Genomic DNA, 27,824 nt, shown 5'->3' with positions numbered 1-27,824 from the left:
AGAACTAAAGGCTTTATTAGACTAAAATGAAACATGTTTGGTAAGAACACTTCATGGGTGATGTGGTGTACTTCAAATTGTTCCCAGCTTTAGAATAACGCATTTCCAATGTGTTATTGGCAGCCTCCTGAGTGTTTGAGGGCTCATGGGCATCCTCTGTTAATACCCCTGCCTCTTCCTACTAGAGGGAGTGATTGTACTGATTTCTGTGTTGACCCTTTTCTGTATATTTTTCACAATTTTATCATTTACTGCGGTCTCTCCAAATAACATATTGTTTAGTTTCAAACATGTGTAAATAAAATCATATTGTATATATTATTTTATGAGTTATTTTAACTCAACACTATTTTTGCAGTTTATCCATGTTGATATGTGAAGTTTTGGGTTATTCATTTTCATATCTGTATTCTCTTATATATACCAAAACTTAGTATTTATTTATTCTACTCTTGATAAAGATTAACTCAGATTTTTGTTATTACAAACAATACTGCACTAAATATCTTTGTACATATTGTTGTCTACCTATGCAAAAGTTTCTCTAAGATATACATCTAGAAATTTAATTGCGGGAATGTATGGGATATGCAGGTACAACTTTGGTAGCTGTAGCAATCAAGGTAGAGTTACAAAGAACACAAAACATCTTAGCTCATGAAAACGGAAAAGGATTTATTATAGGCTATCAATCATTTACAGAATTGTTGGGTAGGTTGAAGGAACAGACTTTAGGCTGAGCTTCTAAGAATGACTCCCAAGCCACACCAAAGGACTGGGCCACCAAGAAAGCTACCACTTTTCCCTTTGTCAGAAAGTTGTGTTTTGAATTGAAAAGCTGCCAATACAGTTCTGGCTCCAAAGCCATACTGCCTTAGGTACCATTAGGAAGCCACTTCAGCTAAATCAGGAAGCCACATTTAGACCTGCTGGCTCCAGAACCAAGCTGCCTCTGCTCTGAAACCACCTTTTAAAACTGGGAAGCCACCATTATAATCCCTGCCAGCGAAGCGAATGCTCCAAGCCCTGCCCCTCTCCCTACCTAAACCAGTTCAAGTCTCAATGACAGCATTGGATAGGTCCAAACTTAATCACATCCAAAACCTTAGCTATAGGGATGTCTTGGAAACATATTAGTTTTCTGCCCTTTGAAATACAGGATGGCACACTAGAAGGAGGTTTCAAATAAAAGTTGATCAGATCAGATCACAGTGATGTCAAATTACTTTCTAGTGTGGTTGAGTCAATCTAAACTCTGGCCAGCAGTGTAGGAGAATATTAGTAGTTCTATATCCTTGCCAACACTGGGTTTTGTTGAACGTCTATTTTTGAGAAGCTATTTTATTGTCATTTTATTTTCAGTTGCATAATTAATAATGAGATTGAGTGTGTCTATATATATATTCCTATATATTGGTCATTCATGTTTTTCTTTCACAGCTATGGCTGTTTATGTCTTCTGTACATTTTCTGCACTTTTTCTTTCTTTTTCATTGGAATCCTCCACATACTCTGCATGATGATTCTTAGTTGGTTATATTTTATACATATCTTCTCAAATGAAACTTGTCTTTTCACTTTCCAAGTGGTGATTTTACTTAACAAAGTCTTTATTATTAGTCAATTTTATTATTTTTTTCTTTATGGTGTGTGCTTATCTTGCTGGTTTAAAAATCTTTCCCTATCTATAAATCATTAGAATATTCTTTGGTTGTTTTTTAAAAAGTTTTGAAGTCTAACATTTCCTGTTTAGCTCCAGATCTACCTGGAATTGGTTCTTGGTTATGCTGTGAGGTAGGAATCCATTTTCATTTTTTCTACCTAAATAGACCCTCTGATCTGAGTGCCAGATCATATTCTGCTTGATTTAAGTATAGATCACTTTCTGGGTTCTCTTTTTATTCCATTTGTGGGTTTTTATCCTTGTGTTAATAACACAGAATCCTAATTACTGAGGTTGTATACTATGTCTGGATTCTAGTGGAACATGTTCACCTGTCTGAGCTATTCTTGGCCCCGTGCTCTTCTTTATACTTTTAAGAATTAGATTGTAAAGTTCTACAAAATATCTTATTGGAATTTTTATTGAATTTATAAAACAGTTTGGAAAGAAATGAGATCTTTAAGGTATTCAATCTTCCTTTCCATGAAAAAATTATGTCATTCTTTTAATTTAGGTGTTATTTAATATCTTTCACCAAAATTTTATAACTTTCTCCAAAAAGGCCTTGCACATCTTTTGTTAGACCAATTCCTTAATTGCTTATTTTGTTGTTGTTATTATAAATGATAATTTTAAAATTGCATTTTATAATTTCATTTTTGCTGATATATAGAAATGCAGTTGACTTATATATTGATTTTATGCCTTAACACTTACTAAATTCTTTTATTAATTCTAATAATTTATAGATAATTGAAAGTATTCTATGGAGAACATAAATTCTGAAAACAATGACAGCTAGGCTTTGCAATTAAAGAATCCTTATCCCCTTCCTTATATCTTGCCTTATTGAACAAGTAGGATTCTAATACAGAGACCGAGAGATAGCTGCTTTCATTTCAAGCTATTACCAGCTCCTTTCTTTCTGTTCTTCTTGCTCTTTAAAAATTTTAATGTTCCTGTGTAAGTATAATTATTGTATTCAAAGCATTTACAATGCACCCTAATTACAACCACATCTTACCCCATTAGTGGAGTGAGGCCCAACAGTCCAGGAAGGAAATGAAGAAACAGGGTTGGGCCTCCCATTTTTCAGTAATGGGACACTCCAGACCATTTGGTCACATTTTACTCAGGTCTCTAGAAACACATGCAAGGACATTTCTTTCCCTTTCTAGTTTATAAAGAAGTTAATTTTTTTTGTTTTTTATCTTATAAATGTTCTTTTGAATTTTATCAAATGCTTACCTACATCAATTCATATCACAGCATCATTTTCTTCTACTAATAGTCATTACATTACAACTGTAATAGTCATTACATTACTATATGTTCCAATGTTGACCTAACCTTCATTCCTGGAACAAAACAAATTTGGTTATGATGGCATTTTTTTTTTAACTTTCTGGATTCAATTTGCTAATATTTTGTTCAAAGTTTTGCCCTGATGTTCATGAATGAAACTAATCTTTACTTTTTCCTTTCCAATAATGTCCTTATCTGAGTTTTTGTACCAAGCTTACAATAGCTCATAAAGTGAGTCTGGGAAGTGTTCCTCCTTTTTCTGCTCTCTAAAAAGTTTGTAGGAGATTGAATCATTGAATTTTATAGATGCTAGAAGCAGCCAGTTTAGCAGAGAACTGACTGGTACTTGGGGTCAGAGACATGTTTGAGCTCCTTATGATTTAGTATCTGAGAGTTCGTGGGCTGGTAACTTTTATCTCTAGGTGTCAGTTTTCTTGTTGTTGAAATGGAAGTAGTGGCAATGCTCTCCCCATCTCAAAGAGTTGTTGCAATACTGTGAACATTAAGTGGGATACTTAATGTAAAAATAGAGTATAAATCTTATAGGAAAGATAATCTCTGTCAAAACAGACCTCAGGGAAAACATTGTCTTCTGGATTCTTTCCAAAAACACCCATTCTATCTCTGATATTGTAAGTTAACTAAGGGAGCAGAAATGCTCTTAGATACTTCCTCTACTTATAAGGTTGGGTGTCAAAAGCACTGACAATGTGATTCTAGAAGAGATGGTGTTGACCTTTTCTGAAGTCAAATTTGTAGCCTTTTCTTGAGAGCCTTGGTGGGAGCCCAGGTCATTGAATCTTGAATGTTGAGCTGGAGGGTTCTCACAGATCATCCAATCAATGGGAGACTGCAGCCAAGAAAGTATTAACTCATATTTAGGGATTTATGATCTTAATTTTAAATAGCGCATTACTTTTTGCAAGTGTACCTGTGTATGTGTGTTTTAAGGAATATACATTTGTTGAAAACCTTAAATACTCTTCAGACAGAACACAATGTCTTCAATCAAGACTCTGGTGAGGCTTACAGAGAGAACTGAAATTTTTAGATTAGGAACAAGGAGAGGGACAGCCTTGAGAAAGAGTCCTGGAGACCCCTCACAAAAGCTCTTCTGCTAACTTATCAGCTTTTGTCACAGCTTCTACAAGGGGTTCCACCATAAAGAAGTCGTATTCTGGGAGACAGTCATATTCATCTGCCAGAATCTGCTGGACTCTTTTAATGGCCTTCTTCAGGGATACTGCCTTCTCCATACATCCTGTGAAGACCTCACCTAAAACAAGAAATGCTGTATTTTCTGTGTATAGGATACAGTCAACTTGTCTTTCTCAGAAAGTTCTGGAAGGATTTGTAGTCCTATAGGATTTTTTGTACCCCATGGACAATATCATATTGCTCACTGTCAACAATGTTGATATTTATGATGCAAGAGGTGAAGTATAGAGCATCCATAGCTGGGTAGATGCCTAGTTCAGCAATATCACAGGAAAATACAGTGGTAGCATCCAAATGGGAAAAGGTAGTGGCAGGGGCAGGGTTGGTCAAGTAATCAGCAAGTATATAGATAGTCTGTACAGAAGTGCTAGATCCTTTCTTGGTGGTGGTGAGCCTTTCCTGCAGGTACACATCTCAGTGGCCAGGGTAGGCTGAGTTTACAGCAGAAAAGATTCTGTCCAATAAAGCAGGCACCTCTGAGCCAGCCTGGGTGAAGCAGACATGTTCCCGATAAACAACAGTACATTTTGACCTTCTTGATCTCTGAAGTATTCAGCTACACAATCAGTCCAGTCAGAGCTACCTGTGCACATGCATCAGGTGGTTCATTCATTTGACCATACACCAGCGCTTAGAGGTAGCATCTTTAAATTCATAGCATGAGACTCAGTCATTTCATGGTATAAGTCACTACTCTCACAGGTTCTCTCACCAACACTGACAAACAGAATAAACTCCATGGGCTTTGGTGGTATTGTGGATTAACTACAGAACAGTACAGTCTTGCCAACTCCTACAACCACTGAAGAGCCCAATTTTGCCATTCTTGGCATAGGGAGCCAGGAGATCCACAACCTTGATACCAGTAACCAAAATTTCCTGCTCAATACTAATCTCTATGAACTCAGGAGCCTCAGCATGAATAGGAGCAAATTGGTTTTGATGGGTCCTTTCTCATCAATAGGTTCTTCAGTGACATTTGTAATTCTGCCCAAGGTCTCAGGACAAACAGAAAGTTTGATTGGCACTCCGGAATCCAAGACTTTCTGGCTCTAACCAAGCCTTTTATACCATCCATGGCAATGGTCCTTACTGTGCGCTCACCAGGTTAGAGCGCTGCTGGGGGCAGCCCACTGTAAGAGCTGAGCTTGTGGTAAAGGTGCTGAAGGACTCAGTCCCTGCAATGCCCCAGAGACTGAGGCTGCAGCAACATGACCCACACGATCCCCCATGGCGGAGTCTGGGTGGAGACTTGCATGTGTGTTTTACTTTATAAAAATGAATGCCTTTACATGGTAATGGTATAAGAAATATTTTAAATGATATGAGAGAAAGAATGAAATTGTATAAATGAAATGTCATAGCTTTTATTCTTTTCTAGATATCTCAGCCCATTCTCTTCTTTAGAGATAACTTGTAAAACTTTCCCTTTTAGTTTTGTTATTGCCATAATTCTAAACAATAAGAATTTATTTCTTGATTATTAAGTTTTTAGGCAGTATCTATAGTTTTCCACCATAACAATGATCAATTTATCTTTCTTTCCTTTACTCCTCTTTACTTTCTGCTAGTCACATTTTATTTTTAGTTCTTCTCTTGGTCACAACTAATAACTTTAAATAGTATTTTTAAACTTTTATATCTTGACCTATCAATTTTATTTTTTTAATTTTTTTATTTTATTTTTTGTATTTTTCTGAAGCTGGAAATGGGGAGAGACAGTCAGACAGACTCCCGCATGCGCCCGACCAGGATCCACCCGGCACGCCCACCAGGGGCAACGCTCTGCCCCCCAGGGGGCATGCTCTGCCCCTCCGGGGCGTCGCTGTGCCACGACCAGAGCCACTCTAGCGCCTGGGGCAGAGGCCAAGGAGCCATCCCCAGCACCCAGGCCATCTTTGCTCCAATAGAGCCTTGGCTTCGGGAGGGGAAGAGAGAGACAGAGAGGAAGGAGGGGGGGGGGGTGTGGAGAAGCAAATGGGCGCCTCTCCTATGTGCCCTGGCCGGGAATCGAACCTGGGTCCCCCGCACGCCAGGCCGACGCTCTACCGCTGAGCCAACCGACCAGGGCTTGACCTATCAATTTTAGAGTTTCCCTGAATTCTTTACATTTCCCTTCACTGTTCCACCTTGATCTATCTCCTAACCCCTGCCATTCACACTGTTTCCTTTCAGTGTCTGGTTTATAACATATATTCTCTTCTTTAACCATGTATATCCTTTATGCTTTACCATGAAAATGATTCTAAAAACTGAAAGCCAATATCCAGAGTTACAAAACTAAGATTGTATGGATACGTGTTCATTGAAAACCATGTAATCTAATTGCAAAACTGAAGAGGAACTGAGATTGTAAGTTAACTAAAGCAAGCTCCTGAAGGAAAAGAAAAATAAAATTAAAAAGAAGAAAAAAAAAAAAAACCCAGAAAGAATGAGTTCAGGAATAGAGAAGAGGGACAGAATATTGTAACTACTTACTTTATTGCTACTTTATGCAGTCATCATTTTATATTTTCATGCAGAAAATTATCCACTTAAACATTGTACTATTCCTTTCAGGGGATCCATTTTATTTATGAGTACACTTTTTTTATTAGATCTTGCTAAAATTTTCTAGGTTCTAATTTGGACTTAATTGTTATTTAGACCTGCTGCACTACTATCATTCTGGGATTTCCTTTTTCCTCAATTTTTCTATTTTTATTTGGCTATTTTTTAAAGAAAGAAAAAAAAGTGTAGTTTATACTGTAACAAACACAACATGCCAAATACCAAATCTAACATTGTTAATTTTTGTTGTTTCCTTCATATATGTGGGATTTCTTTTCATTCTCTTCTGTGTTAAGATTATCCTTCTAATATTCCTTGTTCTTGGTTAGGAAGAATAAATATAATCAAGATGGCCATATTACCCAAAGCAATATACAAATTTAATGTAATTCCCATCAAAATTCCAATGACATTTTTTAAAGAAATGGAACAAAAAATCATCAGATTTATATGGAACTATAAAAAACCCCAAATAGCCAAAGCAATCCTAAAGAAAAAGAATGAAGCCTGACCAGGTGGTGGCGCAGTGGATAGAGCGTCGGACTGGGATGCAGAGGACCCAGGTTTGAGACCCTGAGGTCGTCAGCTTGAGCACGAGCTCATCTGGTTTGAGCAAAGCTCACCAGCTTGAACCCAAGGTCGCTGGCTCCAGCAGGGGGTTGCTCGGTCTGCTGAAGGCCCGCAGTCAAGGCACATATGAGAAAAGCAATCAATGAACAACTAAGGTGTTGCAATGCGCAATGAAAAAATAATGATTGATGCTTCTCATCTTTCTCCATTCCTGTCTGTCTGTCCCTGTCTATCCCTCTCTCTGACTCACTCTCTGTCTCTGTAAAAAAAAATAAAAAAAATAAAAAAAACCCCAAAAAATAACCCCAAAGGAAATCTTACCTTAAAAAAAAAAAAAAAAAAAAAAGAAAAAGAATGAAGCTGGGGGCATTACAATACCTGACTTCAAACTATATTATAGGGCCACGACAATCAAAACAGCATGGTATTGGCAGAAAAATAGACACTCAGACAAATGGAACAGAATAGAAAGTCCAGAAATAAAACCACATATATATGATCAAATAATTTTTGATAAAGGGGCCAACAACACACAATGGAGAAAAGAAAGCCTCTTTAACAAATGGTGCTGGGAAAACTGGAAAGCCACATGCAAAAGAATGAAACTCGACTACAGTTTGTCCCCATGTACTAAAATTAATTCAAAATGGATCAAAGATCTAAATATAAGACCTGAAACAATAAAGTACATAGAAGAAGACATAGGTTCTAAACTCATGGACCAGGGTTTTAAAGAGCATTTTATGAATTTGACTCCAAAGGCAAGGGAAGTGAAGGTAAAAATTAATGAATGGGACTACATCAGACTAAGAAGTTTTTGCTTAGCAAGAGAAACTGACAACAAAATAAACAGACAGCCAACTAAATGGGAAATGATATTTTCAAACAACAGCTCAGATAAGAGCCTAATATCCAAAATATACAAAGAACTCATAAAACTCAACAACAAACAAACAAACAATCCAATTAAAAAATGGGAAGAGGAATGAACAGACACTTCTCTCAGGAAGAAATACAAATGGCCAACAGATATATAAAGAGATGCTCATCTTCATTAGTTATTAGAGAAATGCAAATCAAAACTGCAATGAGATACCACCTCACACCTGTTAGATTAGCTATTATTAACAAGACAGGTAATAGCAAATGTTGGAGAGGCTGTGGAGAAAAAGGAACCCTCATTCACTGTTGGTGGGAATGTAAAGTAGTACAACCATTAGGGAAGAAAGTATGGTGGTCCCTCAAAAAACTGAAAATAGAACTACCTTATGACCCAACAATCCCTCTACTGGGTATATAGCCCCAAAACTCAGAAACATTGATACGTAAAGACACATGCAGCCCCATGTTCATTGCAGCATTGTTCACAGTGGCCAGGACATGGAAACAACCAAAAAACCCATCAATAGATGACTGGAAAAAGAAGATGTGGCACATATACACTATGGAATACTACTCAGCCATAAGAAATGATGACATCAGATCATTTACAGCAAAATGGTGGGATCTTGATAACATTATACGAAGTGAAATAAGTAAATCAGAAAAAACCAGGAACTGCATTATTCCATACATAGGTGGGATATAAAAGTGAGACTAAGAGACATTGATAAGAGTGTGGTGGTTACAGGGGGTGGGCGGAGAGGGAGAGGGAAAGGGGGAGGGGGAGGGACACAAAGAAAACTAGATAGAAGGTGACAGAGAACAATCTGACTTTGGGTGATGGGTAAGCAACATAATTGATTGACAAGATAACCTGGACATGTTTTCTTTGAACATATGTACCCTGATTTATTGATGTCACCCTAGTAAAATTAATAAAATAAAATAAAACAAACAAACAAACAAAACCCAAACAAACAAAAAAAGATTTTCCTTCCTTCCTTCCCTCCTTCCTTCCTTCCTTCCTTCCTTCCTTCCTTCCTTCCTTCCTTCCTTCCTTCCTTCCTTCCTTCCTTCCTTCCTTCCTTCCTTCCTAAAGCTTTAATCTTTAAAATTTTTTTCAATTACAGTTGATATTCAATATTATTTTATATTAGTTTTAGGTGTACAGCATAGTGGTTAGACATTTATGTAACTTATGAAGCAAACATCTGATAAGTTTAGTACCCACCTGGTAACATACATAGTTATTACAATGTTATTGACAGCATTCCCTATGCTGTGCTTTACACCACACAACTATTTTCATAACTGCCAATTTATACTTCTTAATCCCTTCACCTTTTTCACCCATCCCCCAAGAGTCCTCTTATTTGACAACCAAGTTTGTTCTTTTCAAGAGAAGAACTTTTTTTTATATAATATTTTTTTTAATGGGGCGACATCAATAAATCAGGATACATATATTCAAAGATAACATGTCCAGGTTATCTTGTTGTTCAATTATGTTGCATACCCATCACCCAAAGTCAGATTGTCCTCTGTCACCTTCTATCTAGTTTTCTTTGTGTCCTTCCCCCTCCCCCTTTCCCTCTTCCTCTCCCCCCTCCCCCCGTAACCACCACACTCTTATCAATGTCTCTTAGTCTCACTTTTATGTCCCACCTATGTATGGAATAATGCAGTTCCTGTTTTTTTCTGATTTACTTATTTCACTTTGTATAATGTTATCAAGATCCCACCATTTTGCTGTAAATGATCTGATGTCATCATTTCTTATGGCTGAGTAGTATTCCATAGTGTATATGTGCCACATCTTCTTTATCCAGTCATCTATTGACGGGCTTTTTGGTTATTTCCATGTCCTGGCCACTATGAACAATGCTGCAATAAACATGAGGTTGCATGTATCTTTACGTATCAATGTTTCTGAGTTTTTGGGGTATATACCCAGTAGAGGGATTGCTGGGTCATAAGGTAGTTCTATTTTCAGTTTTTTGAGGAACCACCATACTTTCTTCCCTAATGGTTGTACTACTTTACATTCCCACCAACAGTGTATGAGGGTTCCTTTTTCTCCACAGCCTCTCCAACATTTGCTATTACCTGTCTTGTTAATAATAGCTAATCTAACAGGTGTGAGGTGGTATCTCATTGCAGTTTTGATTTGCATTTCTCTAATAACTAAAGAAGATGAGCATCTTTTCATATATCTGTTGGCCATTTGTATTTCTAGAGAAGAACTTTTGAGTCTTTTTCCTGGGATTGAAAGCTTGGCTGCTATCCTTAGAGTTGGAGGGGAAAGAAAGCTGGGGACCCAGATAGTCAATGTGTCCACTTTTGCTTAGTCCTTCTCTTCATATCGTCCTCCTGCCCTCACTTCTGCCTGATTTACCTAGCTCATAGAGGTTTGGTTAAACCCTCCAGGTTCCTGCTGTTGGTGGGAGTTAGGAAGAACAGCTGTGGGGTCTACTTTCCAAACAGACTTTCAACCAAACCTTCTGTTTCCAGCCCTGTATTTTCTTCATGTCAAGAGAACCTGGTGCTGCCAAGTGCGGGGCTCTCTGAAGGTCTACTATGTGTATCAGGTGGCATCCTGGCTTTCCCTGTTCTTCCTTCAGTTTTGCTAAATCAGTTACTTCTCTTCCTTTACTTACAGCTTCCAAAATGTTCTTTTCCCATTCTCACTGCCTTTTTGGGTCTGTGCCATAAAAATCACATGTTCCTTTAGTTAGCTTTGAGGAGGAAATGGAGGTAAATATTAACATTCGATCTGCCATTTTTAACTAAAAGTCCTAATTTACTATTTACCTTTAATTAAAATATCTAAGTTCAGTTCAAAGCACTTGGAAATAATGAAAAGTACAAAGGAAAATAACCCAAAAGATCATTACCAAATATTACCACAGTTAACATTTTTGCACATTGTTGCACATTAAGTCTAAATACTTCTCTTGATAAAATCTTAATTTTGGAAATGATGAGTAAATGAGCATGCACATTTTAAAGACTTTTGACATATATTGCTAACTTGACCCATAGGATAGTTATTCCCATATACAATTCAATCATCAGCATAAAAACACCTATTTTTTTTCTATTGTCATAAAAAATGGCTAGTATCCTTTTTAATCTTTTGTTAACCGTGTAGGCAAAAAAAAAAAAAAAAAAAAAGTTGTCTTTTAATTTGCCTTTCTTAAGTCCTAGTGACTTTAAGTTCTGCAATACTTATGAAATCAGAATGAACTGTCAATTTTTACTTTTTTCTTTATAAATTACATTTTTCATTTCCTTTGCCAGTTAGTGTTTTTCTCTTATTGATTCATAAGAACTCTATATATTGAAACTATCAACTAAATACTTCAAAATAGTTTTCCATTTGCCTTTCAATCTGTAAAGGTCTTTTTCATTTTGTGTTGTCTAGCAATTTATCCTTTCTTTTGTAGCTATGTCTTTGTTGTCCTGTTCTTATTCCAAGGCTGTGCTTACCTACATGGTCTTCTAGTTCTTATATAGTTTCATAGGGCATGAAAATAAGACTTTAACTTTAGTTTTTCTTATATTATTTATCAATTATCTCAGCCATATTCATTTAAAATGTATTTTCACATTGATTTGAAGTGTCACTTCTATTTGGACCTGTTTTAAAGCTAATATCATGAACCTTCTAGTACTCCATGCTCCCCCTTCAGAACAGGTGAGATTGTCTTTCCTTATGCATCTTAATTTCTTCATCTCAGTGATGCCAGGAAACGGCATTATTCTTGCTGTTGCTCTTTTCCAGACAGGTATACATTTCCTTATTCATTCATTTCACACACATAAACAGGGCCTCTACAGTGCCATTGTTTGTGTGAAACACGGAAATATAGAAGACAATGAGGCAAGCCCCTTGTGAGAGTCACTGTAGTAAACCAAACCAGGGCTGTGTAGGACTAATCCTGCTGTCCTAAATCAGGTCTCTGCAGCAGGAAAATTCAGGATTACAGCAAGTCTGGAGGACATTGAGAAAAATGGTAATGGTGGTTGTGGGGGGTGTTATCTTGTTGAATTTCGATTTCTTCTGTGTTCTTTACAGTATTGCTTTTATTTTCTCGAAGTGTACACATTAAAAAAATCATTATTATTTTTGTTAAATAAATTTCAGTTACACAGAGTTAGTTTCATGTAATCTTTGTAACATTCCCTTGGATCCTAATTACCTTTATAAAATGAAAACATGGAGCAGAAATCTACAGAGGTTGGCTCAGACCCAAGGGAAGGAGGCTTCTTAGGGAACATAGCAGGAGGCTCTTCCTGGGGTGGACATGTTGGGGGTGGTGTGAACATACAAGGTACAGCAGCTTGGAACAAAGCCCTTGGAGAGTTGTAACTCAGTTTGTCAGGAGCTCAGGTCATATATAAGTGGCTATGTTATCTGGTATACATGGAGAACATCAGGAATGAATAATTTTAAGGCTGTGAGAATTTCCATATTGAAGGATCTAATATATCCCAATAAACCAGTCCTTTCAGGGCATTTTCTCATAGAGGATTAGATGCTCTTCTTATTAAAATGTGTAATTTTTTTACTGTATCTCTAGTTTTATATTAATATCAAAAAAAGAAAGACTAAGTTAAGGAATCCCTAGGTGAAATATACAGTAGAAATAAATGCATATATACACATGAATTATTAACAAAAAGAGAACTTTTACAAAGATCACCTTTCTATCCAGCATTATCAATTTCTCCCTTTCTGCCACATTCTCATGGCACATTGAAGTGTCCTTGACTCTCCTTTGATCTTTGTACCTATCTAGTTACTAACTCATTTCTCTTCTTCTTCCCAGAAAAACGACACCATGATGTCTGCTCCACTTCTTCCCCTTTCCTTCTTTCCTGCATCTCAGCCAGGCTTTCAACCCCACCATAACACTGAAACTCTTATTACTGAGGCTAGTAAAGACTGCTGTCTTGTTAAGAACCATAGTTCACGGCTATGCTCTTTTTACTCTATCTTTTAGCAATATTTGGCAAAGTTGACTACTCTTTTCTTTTGGAAAAATTTTTCTCAATTTTCATTCCATTTTTATTTGTCTGGTTTCCCTGAATCTCACTAGCTGCTCCTTCCCCATATCTTCTACCTATAGCTGACCTATAAATGTTGGGATATTCTAAGACTCAGCTCTGGATCTTACCTTTCCTCTTTTTTCTCCTTAAGGGTCCCATCCAGACTCTTTGTTTTCAACACCATCTGTATACTGAAGACTCCCAATAGCTTGATTTCCCCCTGGGTCTCTAGATTCTTAAATTCACTTGCCCACTTGACATCTCTACTTAGATGTTTATTGAATACCTTGGACTTCAGTGGCCAAAACAGACCTGCTTTTCTACCTCCTCAAGGCTGCTTCTCCCAAGTCTTTTCTGTCTCAGAAGTGGTACCACCATCTTATCCACTCTCTGGGACCTCAGACACAGAAATAATTCTTCATACTTTTTTTCCCCTTTTTCTCTTTACATTTATCTAGCTAGTCTTGGTAGATTTATTTGAAAACTGTATTCTGAATCCGACTACCTCTCCTCATTGGCACTGCTGAAGACCTAGCTTATGCTCCTGTCCTCTCCCTGCTGGGTCACTCTAAATGACCCTACCATTCTTCTTCTTACCCCTTTCCAATAATTTCTATGAAAAGTGGAATTTTAACCTAAATCATATTTTGAAATGTTAATCTAAATCAGAGTAGCATACACTGTGCTTGAAACCTACAATTAGAATGAATCCAAACTGCTTCTCAAGTCCTACTAGACTCATACTCAGGTCTCCCTGTCTCAGTATCCATGTGTTACACATTCTCTTGCTTCATTTTCTACCTCTCAAACCCCAAACTTGTACCTGCTCTTTTTTTTTTCTTTTTTGACAGAGACAGAGAGAGTCAGAGAGAGGGACAGATAGGGACAAACAGGAAGGGAGACAGATGTGAAGCATCAATTCTTCCTTGCAGTAACTTAGTTGTTCGTTGATGCTTTCTCATATGTGCCTTGACTGGGGGGCTAAAGCACAGCGAGTGACCCTTTGCTCAAGCCAGCGACCTTGGGCTCAAGCCAGCAACCACGGGGTCACATCTCTGATCCTATGCTCAAGCCAGTGACCCCTCGCTCAAGCTGGTGATCCTGTGCTTAAGCCGGATTGAGCATGTGCTTAAGCCAGCGACCTTGGGGTTTTGAACCTGGGTTCTCTGTGTTCCTCTGTTATCCTCAGTCCAACACTCTATCCACTGTATCACCACCTGGTCAGGCTGTACTTGCTCTTGACCAGTGGCATTTTCTGTTCTCTCTGCCTGAAATGCTTTTCCCCAAAATTTTTGCATGGCTGAAGCCTCATCATTCAGGTTTCCCTTAACTTTTCTCTCCTTGAAGAGTGCCTAGCACTTAATAAATTTTTTTTGAATGGGAATATGTTATCTTGTTACATCAACATAATAGCTCCATAACAGACACGCTCTTGTCTTCAGTTTGTAGAGAGAGAAACGACATCAAAAAGGCTAGGTTGTCCAAGGTCAAAGAGCTATGAAGAATTTAAGTGTGGGATCTGATTCCAGAGCCTTTGATACTGCCTCCAGAGGCCAAACCTCTGGAATTGAGAACTTATTTTATAAGAATAGGAAAGGATTCCTAAAGTATCTGTAGGCAGATAACATAATTTTTCATACCTGGAGAAGCAAACACGTGCTAAAAATTGAGTTAATTAAAGGTGTTAAAAGCTATTTTAATCAGCAGGGCTGATTGGGTTTAAACAAAATTCTTTTTTTATTTAAACCTATAATCAGCACATAGTCTTATTTTTATTAGACCCTGTAGCTTGGACACAGATTTTGTTATTCAGTGTGCAAAACTCTAGGAAGGAATTCTGATAGTCTCTGTTGCATTTCTCCTTGGCTGGTTGAAGGGAAGTCCCAAGGTTTCCGGAGGGCTTTTCCATGTCTTCTGCTTGATGATATATATATGAATAATTTTATATACACAGAACCCTCTCAGTGTTTTAGAGTAAAGTAGTTATGTATTTGCACATTCAAATACCCAAGTGTGCCTGTTTCCCTCACTCTTCAGAACCCAAGTTCTCCAGGGAGCCCACCCTAGGTATGTCCTAAGATACTTGAATGTTGTGGCCCATGAAGCATCACTGAAGGTCTGCAGTGGGTGTTGCTGACTCTTCAGTAATGATGTGTTCTCTGACCTCTTGGCCCTATGTAGACTGCAGACATAGAAAGGGTTGCTTTTCTGATGAGGAGGAGATCTCCTGGAGAAGTTGGTGTCAGGACTATGCCTCTCCAATCCTACCTGCATGGTTCTAGGACACTTGCCTCATCAGCACTCTGAAATTGTCCCCTTGACTCCTGCTTCTGCGTAGAGCAGTGGTTCTCAAACTTTTTGAAGTCGGGGTGCATTTAAAATCCTACAAATAATTGTAGGTGCACTATATACAAATTTCTGAGAAATATGTTATAATAATTAAGTCAAATATTAAAAAAAAATCAAGTCTCAGCGTGCTTTTTTATGGTAATTAAATGAAATAAATACGACAAAGTTAAATTTATTCTGACATTAAAAAACATTTTTATGTTACATTTTTTAAGTTTTGCTTTTTAGAATTTGTAAAAAAGGGGTTAAAAAATTAAAAAATGACAAAAAAGTTATCTTTTTGTATATATAAATACATTCTTAGTAAGATTTAGTAAATTTGTCAGGTCTCAGCTCGAATGTATTAAGTTTTTTCATTCTTATGTTTATGAGAAACATGAGCCTGATGTGTCCTAGTGATTTTTTCAATGTTTGGGCATATATTTGAAAAGCAAACTCTCATTTCCTCGTCAATACATTGAAGAATTCCTCTATTTTTACTCTTAATTGTGTTGAGTGCAGAAAACCCCCACCATACATATCACCTTAACTTTACACCAAACGAAGGATAGAAGAAACTTGCCTCCAGTCTTTCCAGGGAACATGGGGGTAGTGTAAACAATTCAGCACCACAGCTTGACAGCCTTTTGTAACCTAATCAGGCAAGTGAGGTGGGGGGTTGGGCAGACTGTCAGTTTCCAGCAAATTTCCCACACCTCTGTCCCCCAAAAATCTAAACTCCAAAAACCCTGTTGGTTTTTTGGTCCCCAACAGGCACATATTTCTCTTGAGTACCATATGGCACACCTGGAAATCTTCTAAGGCTCACCAGTGTGCCCTGGCACGCACTTTGAGAACCACTGACATAGAGAATGATGGGTGAGGTGGAAATAGGAAGGAAGGGACATTCTCACTGATAAGTCTTAAGGCAAACAAAACCCTTTTGTTTCTGTGTTTTGATTCTCTAGAAGGTCAATATTTCTCTGATTATTTGTCAGCAAGTGAAAAACAATGTTTTCGAGACAATTAGAAAAACTCAAATGGACTGTATATTAGATGATGTTAGTTTTGTTGGGTGGGACAATAGTGTTATGGTTACATTTCAAAAGTACTATCTGGGCCTGACCTGTGGTGGCGCAGTGGGATAAAGCGTTGACCTGGAACACTGAGGTTGCTGGTTTGAAACCTTGGGCTTGCCTGGTCAAGGCACATATGGGAGTTGATGCTTCCTGCTCCTCCCCCTTCTCTCTCTCTCTCTCTCTCTCTCTCTCTCTCTCTCCCTTCTCTCTCTCTAAAAATCAATAAATTAAAAAAAATTAAAAAGTACTATCTGTTAGTGATACGTAATAAAATATTTACAGGTGGAATGGTTGACATTTGCTTTTAGCTCCAGAAGAAAGTGTATGTGAGTCTGTTTGTGGAGAGGAGGTAGATTAAACAACAAGGCCATAAGCTGATGGTCGTTGAAATTGAACCAATTGAATAGAAGATTCTTCACGCTATCCTCTCCTGTTCTGTATAAGCTTGAAATTTCCTCAATAAAGTGGTTTAAAAACCCATCATTATTCTATAAATTCTTTCAGGTTTATAAATTTCCTCTTTTAGCTGCCTTAAAGAACTGAATGCAATAGAGGGTCCTGAAGGTGTTTATATAGAGAGAATGTTAATCAAGATCCTAAAGAATGTATACTGTTCTCCTAGTGGTTAATTTTATGTGTTAAAATGGGGAGACTACAGCATCTAGTTGTTTGGCCAGACACCAGTCTGGAGGTATTTTTTAGCTGAGATTAGCAGTTAAATCAGTAGACTAAGAGTAAAGTAGTATATACTTCTATAATGTGGGTGGGCCTCATCCAATCAGTTGAAAGTCTTGAGAGAAAAGACTGAGGTCCCCTGAGGAAGAGGGAATCCTGCCTCCAGGTGCTCTTAGACTTGAGCTACAGCATCAGTTCTTCCCTAGGTCTCCAGCCCGCTATCCCGCCCTGCAGATTCAGGACTTACCAACCCCCACAGCCGAGTGAGCCAATTCCTCAAAATTGATCTTTCTCTCTCTAAACACACACCCTATAGGTTCTGTTTCTCTGGAGAACCCTGACTGATATATTGACTATAGAGGATATGCTGATTGAGTTGTCTAGTCAAGTAAAGTTTTGATTTTTAAATTTTATTTATTAAGTGATGGGAGGGGAGCCAGAGAGAGAGAGGTGAGAAGTGGAGGGATGGAGAAGCAGATGGTCACTTCTCCTGTGTGCCCTGACTGGGAATCAAACCCAGGACATCCATATGCCAGGCTGATGTCTACCACTGAGCCAACTGGCCAGGGAAAAATTTCAATTTTTTGATGCAAACATTTTTAAAGTATAGCACAGTTTGGTCTCACTGACCTTAACTGAACATTCTTGGATAATTCATGGTACTGCCTAACCCCAGGGCCACAGTGGGGTCTTTATTGTGCATAGATGAAAGCTGCTGGAGGTTAGGGGGCATAAGCTTAGGAGGAGCTGAAGCTAAGCGCTTAGCCTATAGCTGGCACTCAATAAATGTGTTATGACAGCCTTACTTGAAGGGTCCCTCTCCAGGAATTGTACTTTGGGATCATTTTTTTTTTTCAATGAAGACTTGGGCAACAGTTTTAAGGTATAAGCAGGATGGAAAACCATACTGCACATATTTTGGGAAGAACTGCTTATGGCGTCTCCCTTATCCTAATAGGGTAGGTAGGCCACATTAGGCTAGAACCTTTGAGTAGCTTTAAAAGCTGCTTCACCTCTAAAATGTGGCCTTCAGTCAAGAAAAGGAGCTACTGTTTCCAGGTCTGTGAGCTGGACCTGGCTTCTTCTCAGCCTTGGGAGCTGCAGAATATCTGGGAGGGGAGTTTAAGTCAACATAGAGTTTCTCAGCTTCAGCACTGTTGACAGTGGTGGGATTCAGTCAGTCGGAACCGGTTTGGCAGAACTGATACCTAATTTTTTGTTGTGTTCGGTGAACCGGTTGTTAAAATAGCATTTGTAATCAGGGTTCTCTCTAAGGTGGGTGCCTGGGCAGCCACACAATGTGGAAATCACAAATTTACATTCCTTACTCTTTTTTACCATTCATCTGTGCAACAGCATATTCAAAGCACCCGTAGTAATGTTCATTCCGTCCCTAGGTGAAAAAAATTGCAAGTGAGGACACCAATCAAGAAGTAATATGCAAATAACCTTAAATAACAGTTTTATTGTTTTTTTTTGTCAGGTATTATTTAATATATTTTCATTCCTATTTTAAAACTCTAATGATCTAGTTTTGTATACTTCTTCTATTATTCTTATTTAAATATTAAATGCATGAAATAATAAACTACCTTCTGGTATATCGATTTTTTATACTTAAAACAGTCATTAGGGCAAAGAACTGGTTGTTAATATTATTTGAATCCCACCACTGGCACAACAATTCTTGTGGTAGGAGCTGTACTGTGCACTGTAGGATGTTTAACAGCATCCCTGGCCTCTACCCACTAGATGCCTCTTCCTAGTTGTGACAATCAAAATGTCTTCAGATGTTGTCAAATGTCCTCTGGGGAGCAAAGTTAGCCCTGGCTGAGGACGGCTGTGCTCGTTGAAGAGGCCCACTTAACAGGACCTGCTGCCTTCTGAGCTCAGGTCTGTTAAGGCCAGAAACACAGCATGAAGTGGGAATACTTTCCCCCAAAGAACCCAAGAACCCTTCCTAAGGGTTCTGTCTCTGGCTCCAAGGTAGAGCAGAGACCTCAGAATTCACATTAGCATTCTGGCTAGGTTTTCACAAACAGCTGCTGCCATGTCACCCCCAATTAGCTCAAACTCTGCCAGAGATGGTAACATGCTTCTGGGATCTTGAGATTCCCTGTGCTTGTGGACAGAAGGCTTAGTCATTGCAGTGTCACTGGTCAAAATCTGGGTTCACTCCCTACTGTCGGAGTGGTCCCAAGGCACTCTGCTCTGGGTCACACCAGGAAGCCTTATGGATCCCCAGTACTGTGAGTGCCTTGCTCTGTGTCCATCACCCATGGCAGTCACCCAGCCTCTGTGCCTTAGACCCCACCTGCCAAGGTGAGTTGCAGACTCAGTGGCTTGAGACAACTGAACTGGGCTGGACTCTCACAGCCTAAATCATGGCCTGTTTTTGCACCAGAGAGCTGCTGATTGCATAGCACAGAGGGTGTTGGAGGGAGGACTGAATTTGTGATGTTACCTGTCTTCCATTCCTGTCTTCTCCCTTCCCACATGCATTTTCCATGCAAAAATTGCCCCCCTGTGGGCCCTGGCCGGTTGGCTTAGTGGTAGAGCATCGGCCTGGCGTGCGGAAGTCCCGGATTCGATTCCTAGCCAGGGCACACAGGAGAAGCGCCCATCTGCTTCTCCACCCCTCCCCCTCTCCTTCCTCTCTGTCTCTTTCTTCCCCTCCGGCAGCCGAGGCTCCATTGGAGCAAAGATGGCCAAGGCGCTGGGGATGGCTCCATGGCCTCTGCCTCAGGTGCTAGAGTGGCTCTGGTCACAACAGAGCAACGCCCCGAATGGGCAGAGCATCGCCCCCTGGTGGGCGTGCCGGGTGGATCCCGGTCGGGCGCATGCGGGAGTCTGTCTGACTGCCTCCCCGTTTCCAGCTTCAGAAAAATACAAAAAAAAAAATTGCCCCCCTGAGCATTTCAGTATGATGAAGCCAGTGAGCCTAGGGGTTACCTAGCCTCAGGATCTGGACCAGGTTATAAAGACTTAATTAAGTATTAAAGACAAGGTATAATAAAGGTAGGGATTTGGATCTTATTACCCCATAGAACCAGGAAACAAGAGCAGAGAAACTGGCCCACTGTGGAGGTGTCTGATAAGATGGTTTTAGAGTATTTCCACAATTTTTTTTGGCACTTCTCCATCAAAAGGTGGACTCTAATTTCTCTCCCTTTGAATATGGACCAGCTTCAGTGACTCACTTTAAATAAATAACATGTGGCAGAAGTGATGCTGTATGACTTCCGAAAGCTAGGCCATAAAAGGCAATGCTCAGCTGTCATTCTGTCTGTCCCTCTGTCTCTTTCTCTCTCTTTCTGGGGATGCTTGTGCCTGTTTCCAGCCATGATTCCATAAAGGAATCGTGTAAGTGTTCTAGTCTTGGCCCTGGCTGAGGCCCAAGTGAGAGTCCGCATCCACACCTGGCAGGTGAGTGAGCCAGCCTTCAGGTGTTTTGGGCCCTAGCTTTCTGCTGCTCCAGCTGATGGATGTCTAGTGCAGTAGAGACGAGCTGTGTCTGTTGAGTCCCGTCCAGATGCCAGTGTTGTGAGCAACATAAATGTCCTTTTGTTTTAAGCCACTAAGTTTGGGCAATTTGTTATGCAGCAATAGATAACTGGAAGAGATAATAATAACAGTAAGATTGAAACTACCACTTATGAGCACTTATGATGTGTCCAGATCCTGGGACAAACATTTTATATGGATCATCTCACAGCAACTTTGTTAGGGTAAGGTAAGGTAAGGTAAGGTAAGGTAAGGTAAGGTAAGGTAAGGTAAGGATGCTACCAACCCATCTTCAGTTCTAAAATGGGTCTATAACATGCTATCTTGAACAAGTAACATCACAAACTCAGTCCTTTCCTCAAATGCCCTCTGTTATGCTACCAGCAGCCCTCTGGTGCAAAAATAAGCCATCTCCAGAAAGAGAGAGACAGAGACAGAGGGACAAGAGAACAAGAGCTAGGCAGAAGCTGCATTGCCTTTTATGACCTAACTTTCAGAAGTTATGAGTGTTCCTTCTGCCATTCCTGCCAGATAGGTTGAGCAGCTTGCCCAAGGTTGTGCATCTGTTGAGAAATAGAGTCAGGACTCACACCCTGAGCCCATGTCCTACATGATACAGAACAATCTTCCAGCAGTGTTGGTCCTCTCATGCTTCCGATTGTATGGAGTGCTTCTCAAAGTGTGGCCTGAAACGTCTGCATCAAGTCACCTGGGGAGACTCTTTGAAGGAGCATCTCTGGCACAGGGGACTCAGGAACCAGAATTTTAAACAAACTCATCTTGTGATTCTCATGCAAGAGAAATCTTGAGACCCATGGCTTTAGAGACATATGCAAAACCCAAGGAAAATGTACAGACAATGGAATGTGATTCATCCTGAAAAAGGAAGGTGCTTCTGGCATAGGCTACAATGTAGATCAGCCTTGAGGACAGTATGCTGAGTGGACAGAAGGACAACTACTTGATGATTCCACTCATACAAGGTACTTAGAGCAGCGACGTTCATAGAGACAGGAAGTAGAATGGTGATTTCCAGGGGCTGGTGGGGGAGGAGTGAATAGGAAGTTGATGTTTAATGGGGACAGAGTTTCAATCTGGGAAGGTGAAAAAGTTCTGGTGATGGAATGTGGTATGATGGAAGTACAACACTGTGAATGTACTTAATGTCTCTGAACTGGACACTTTATAATGGCAAAATTGAGGTTATATGTATCTTACCACAATTAAAAAAACAAAACAAGGAAATCCAGAGGAAGCCTGCATGCCTCAGTCTCTACTCCACTCCCTGTGGTCACTCTTTGAGCAGTGACCACAGAGGCACCGTGACTTGCAGCCAATTCTCTACACATTAATGAATGACTTTTTTTCCCTTCTTTTAGTGAGAGTCAGAGAGAGAGAGAGAGAAAGAAAAAGAAACATAAGAGAGAGACAGACAGGGACAGGCAGAGCAGAAGGGAGAGAGATGAGAAGCATCAATTCATAGTTGTGGCACTTTAGTTGTTCATTGATTGCTTTCTCATATGTGCCTTGACTGGGGGTCTCCAGCTGAGCCAGCGACCTTGGGCTCAAACCAGCAACCTTGGACTTCAAGCCAGCAACCATGGGGTCATGTCTATGATCCCACGTTTAAGCCAGAGACCCCATGCTCAAGCTGGTGAGCCTGTGCTCAAGCCTGCAACCTCAGGGTTCGAAACTGGGTCCTCAGTGTCTCAGGCTGATGCTCTATCCACCATGCTACCACTTGGTCAGGCAATGAATGACTGTTTCTGCTTCCCTTCTTGTAATTGATAGAACCGACAGAATTTGCTAAAGTTCCATTTTCTGATGTGCTGGTAGATATGTAAAGTCCTCCTTGTGGAATTTCATGGCAAAAGTGGTCTAAGTACTGAGCATTTTTCCCTCAATTCTGACATCTTTGTCCACTCATCCCTGACCTTACACAGACTTCAAGACCAGGGAGAGTTCACTTTAACGTGGCCTTACACCATGGGGTTTATGTGGAAACAATTATTGTTAATCAGTAACAATATAAGTGTGAATCAAGATGGCAGGTCTTCAGAAATACATAATTTTTAGGTGAAAAGCCTTTTACAGTTACAGTCTCCTTACAGATGAGGCCTGATGCCCCAGAGAGGTACTCACAGGACAATATTGCCAGGTGCGATCCCTTTGGTCTCGATTGAATACGAGGACACCACGCGCCTCACCGTTACTCTGCTGCATACTTTAACCTGGCGAGTCCAAGCGTCCTGCTTGTAATTCACAACTTCAATACAGCAGAATTCAGCCTCAGTGGCCTTGGGAATCATGATAGCAACTTGAGAAACCAGCACACAGAGCCTCCTCAATGCCTTGACTGCCAGACTGCCGAGGGTGTGCACTGAGCACAAAGATGGGAGGATAGGCTCTGTCTGTAGGTGCTTGCAGTCTGGCAGGAGGTCAATAAAGGGTGTCCATACAAAAATGGACAAATCAAAGGTACCACGGGAAAAAGTCACCATTTTCTGTAAATAGATGGCCAGTAGGATATTGGAGGAGCGGGCACAAGTGTTGGTGGTCACTCAGGGAAGGCCCCGTGAAGGAGGTAGGTCTTGGGTAACCCTTGAAGAGTGGGTGGGCTTCAGTCTAGTGGACTGAACCAAAGGAAGCTGCTCCATGGCCTGCACTGTGGGCCCAGGAGACCAGAGAGGCCCTTGAGGCACAACATTTGAAGTGGCCCTCGCTCTCAAAGGCAGCTTTGCATTCACACCACCCTGAGTGACCTCTCCCTAAATCCTTCACCTTTGCTGCCTCCTTTGATCCAGTCTAATCTGGGCCCTGCTGAAATCACAGGTTTCTGGGGAGAAAGGAGTTGGAGACATAGGTATTTCTACCTTCCTTCCCAGGAGCACAGAGCACACACACATGATGGTGGGGTAGTAAGGGCCAAAGCTGGCTTCACACGCATCCCACAAGAGGAGGCTGGCTCACGGCATAGCTGTAGCATTGGTTAGAGGCCATGGCTCAGAGTCTCTGGTAAAGGGTCATCAATCAGTTCTCCAGCGACAACAGCAGCTAACTCAAAGTCTACTTTTGATTTTTGCCTTTTGGTGATGGTGGACCTTGCTTGACATTACCTTTCTTTGGGAAGTTTTTATCTTTTGCCTTGGGCACCATGCATTTAGGCCAGGTGTGGAGTAGACAGAAACTGAGGTTCAAGCAGTGTAGAGCCTTGACCAAGGTCACCCTTCAGTCTGAGGAGGAGCAACAAATAAACTGAAATGTTCTATTCTTTCTTCTGTATCACATGATTTCTTCCTCCAACTCCTCAGTCACCAACTCCTAAGTCAGTACTAGCCACCCTCAGTCACTCAAAGGTGTTAGAGTGCCTAGCTCTGAGTGTGTACAATATTGCAGGCAAAAGTAATTTAAGGTTATGCAATGCTTTTGCTTGGAAATAGCCTTACATTTGTTATCTGCAGTACTTGTATGAATTAATTCACACCAGCAAATGAAGTGTGTCCCCTTGGAGCCCAAGGCAGTGCTTGCTAAATAGCCCATAACCACACCACAGCATTAGTCTGGTATGGTTAAGTGGTGGGCGGGTTAGGATAGAGAGGATGCAATATTTGAGAAATTGAAATGAACATCCCAGTTGTGGTGGAAATAAATAGGCTTGCCAAGGGTTCTGAAGGGACCCAAAGTGCCCGGGAGGTCAGCATGTCTTCCTTTCTGGGTCCGCAGTGCCCACTGACAGCCGCGGACCTCAGAGCAGCCCCTCGGCTCTTGCTGCCAGCCTTGGAACGCTGTCCTCCTCTTCTGCTCTCTTCTCAGCTCGAGGACCTCTTGATACCCTACACGTGGTGCCAGGACTTCTCTGTGTGAGTATGTGCTCACATGAAATGCGTGTGTGACAAGAGAGCCTCCAACAGCCCTCCTGAGAGGGCCAGACCCAGAGAACATGTAGGTTAAAAGCCTGCAAATGCCAGATGGCATACATCCTTTGCATTTGATTAAAGCAACACATGCCATATCCACTTACTTGCTCATTCCATATTCTTGCTCTGAACTGAGTCATTTGAATGTAAAGGTAGGCAGGAACTACAGCTATGTTTGAGGCATTGAACTAATACAGAGATGGGCACAGAGCTGGATCTTGCAAATAGGTTCACTGCTTTTCTCCGCAGCCCACCCTACCTCCTCCCATTCTGGACAGTTTTATAAAGCCGAAGCCATAGCTACCCCTGGACTTTGCAATGAGTCTCAAAATGTCCTTCTTTTATTGAAGACACCTGGAGTTAAGTTTCTCTCGTGTATAACCAAAAAAGACATGTCTGGTATGATATGGCAACACCAAGAACAACTGACAATTTAAAATTAAATAAGTAACGTTTGCATAGTACTTTATACATAGTTTGTAAATAGCAACACAAAACATTTCTAAGGTGTTTTTTATAAGCCAGACGTGGGTGTATGTCTATTATACAGACTGCTCTCATATAGGTTGTACCACTTCACAGAGAGAAAACTGAGGGTTAAAGCAGTTAAGGAAACAGACTAAGCTAATAAGAGACAGAGTAGGACTTGGAATCCAGGAATTGGAGTCTCTCAAAGACTCAGTCACACTGCCTTGTATATTAACAGTAAGGATCATTATCATGTCCTTTAGGTAACATTGGTGGTTTGCCCAAGACCACAGCCAGAGAGTGATGGAGCCAGTACCTGGACTAGATCTTCTGAAACCAAAGTCCTGCCTCTTTATAGTGGGCTCCACTGCCTCACTTGTAAAGAGTACTATGCCAACAGTAGTTGTTGTGAGGTAGCTCAGGGAAGAGGTTGCCACTAGGCAAGTAGAAGCTGGGGTCTGGATCTCAGGCACTTGGAGAGCCAGTTTGGCTCAGAATGCAAGGAGCTTGAAAGCTGTGACAGTGTCTAGGGACAGGGTTTGGCCTTGAGGGAGCTTGCTGAGAGGAAGTGACTGGGTCCTGAGCACAAGGAAGATTCAGGAAGGAAGGAAGATTCAGGGTGGAGGGGGAGGCAGCCCCCCCGGAGGATCACTGGAGTGCAGGCATGGTGGTCAGAGGGCAGCCCTGGATGCCTTACTGGGAGGGTACAAAGGGGAGTCCAGAAGGCAAGAGCAGCAGAAAATTGAGTGTAAAAGTGCAAAAACAATGCTGTAGTCTGGGTTTGAAGGAGTCTTTCTCCTAATTGCTGTGTGAACTAAACCAAGCCTCAGGACCTCCACTTCTCCTTTGCAACAGGAAAGGCTGTGAAAGCTTTGAACCTTAAGACCTAACTTCTCAAGCTTGTCCTCTGGGCCTGCGCAGGTAAAGTTCCTGATTCTCTGGATGAATTTTGTTTGAAACATGACCCTTGTCCCCCCTCCACTGTTTATTAGTATTGACGTTAAAAATAGAAAAGAAGCAGCCATCATGTGTCTCTGTTGAATAGGCAGCTTGGTCAAGGTGAGTCTGGCTGCCCAGTGCCATCCTCACTGGGCTGATGCTGGCCATCTTGTGCTGTTCCTGGCCCATGCAAGGCTGCCTGTCCATCAATAGACCAGTTTAAAGAATCCATATCTATGCCTTAACATCCAGGAAACATTGCATGGATGGCTCCTAGGAACTGTCTGGGGAAAATCTCACCAAAATGATTACAACTTTTACAAACTTTTAGTTGGAAACATATATCCTTATGGAAAAGATGACTGGCTTTGGTCTGGAGGCTGAATGCAGCCTGCTTGATATTCTAGCCATATTGTGTCCTTGTGCTTCTCCACGTTTGTGTATTCAGATATCTACCAGGATTGTGCACTCTAGTTCTGGGTTGCTGGTCTGTAGTCACAAAACCACCTACATTTTACTGTATAAACCAAGACCTCGAGTCTCTGGTTGTCTCTGTGTACTTAAAAACAAACAAAAAACAAACAAACAAACAAACATTTATCCATCTATTTGGGAAGGTTAATATCAGTTCTGAATGACAAAAATTCTGCTTGAACAGAGAAAGAGGTTCAATATTTCTCATATGGATACCCTGTTTTTCAGTGTATGCTTGAAAGTATAAGTGGGACCCCTTTGCCCATTTTTGGGATTATTTGCTGGAAGGGGAAATTGCAGCCTTCCTGATGAGAGGGACAGGTCCTTGTCTTAGGGACTAAGTACTTAGAAGTGCTGAGATGGACCCTTAGCTTAAAGTTTGCTTCCTTCCCCTTTTGTATTAGTGTGCTAAGACTGTGGTAACAAAGTACTCCAGATGGTGGCTTAAACAACAGGCACTCCCTTCATTCAGTTCTGGAGGTTGAAAGTCCAAGTTCAAAGTGTTGGTTGGTTTCCTCTGAAGCCTATCTGCCTGGCTTATAGATGGCTACCTACTTGCTACATCTTACATGGTCTTCTTTCTTTTTTTTATTTTTATTTTTTATTTATTTATTTTTATTTATTTATTTATTTATTTATTTATTTTAAATAAATTTTTATTAATGGTAATGGGATGACATTAATAAATCAGGGTACATATATTCAAAGAAAACATGTCTAGGTTACCTTGTCATTAAATTATGTTGCATACCCCTCGCCCAAAGTCAGATTGTCCTTCGCCACCCTCTATCTAGTTCTCTGTGCCCCTCCCCCTCCCCCTAACTCTCCCCCTGTCCTCCCTCCCCCCACCCCTGGTAACCACCACACACTTGTCCATGTCTCTTAGTCTCATTTTTATGTTCCACCAATGTATGGAATCATGTAGTTCTTGTTTTTTTCTGATTTACTTATTTCACTCCTTATAATGTTATCAAGATCCCACCATTTTGCTGTAAATGATCTGATGTCATCGTTTCTTATGGCTGAGTAGTATTCCATAGTGTATATGTGCCACATCTTCTTTATCCAGTCTTCTATTGAAGGGCTCTTTGGTTGTTTCCATGTCTTGGCCACTGTGAACAGTGCTGCAATGAACATGGGGCTACATGTGTCTTCACGTATCAATGTTTCTGAGGTTTTGGGGTATATACCCAGTAGAGG

General features: G+C 40.5%; 1 pseudogene; it reads right to left on the bottom strand.

The window, feature by feature from the left end:
- Window positions 1–4,068: 4,068 nt before the first annotated feature.
- On the bottom strand, window positions 4,069–5,418 carry LOC136398375 (ATP synthase subunit beta, mitochondrial pseudogene; annotated as a pseudogene).
- Between the last annotated feature and the right edge of the window lie 22,406 nt (window positions 5,419–27,824).

This window comes from Saccopteryx leptura, chromosome 3 (assembly GCF_036850995.1).
Source record: "Saccopteryx leptura isolate mSacLep1 chromosome 3, mSacLep1_pri_phased_curated, whole genome shotgun sequence".
Lineage (NCBI taxonomy): Eukaryota > Metazoa > Chordata > Mammalia > Chiroptera > Emballonuridae > Saccopteryx > Saccopteryx leptura.
Note: the sequence above shows the minus strand (reverse complement) of the source record. Positions and strands in the feature narration are given on the sequence as shown.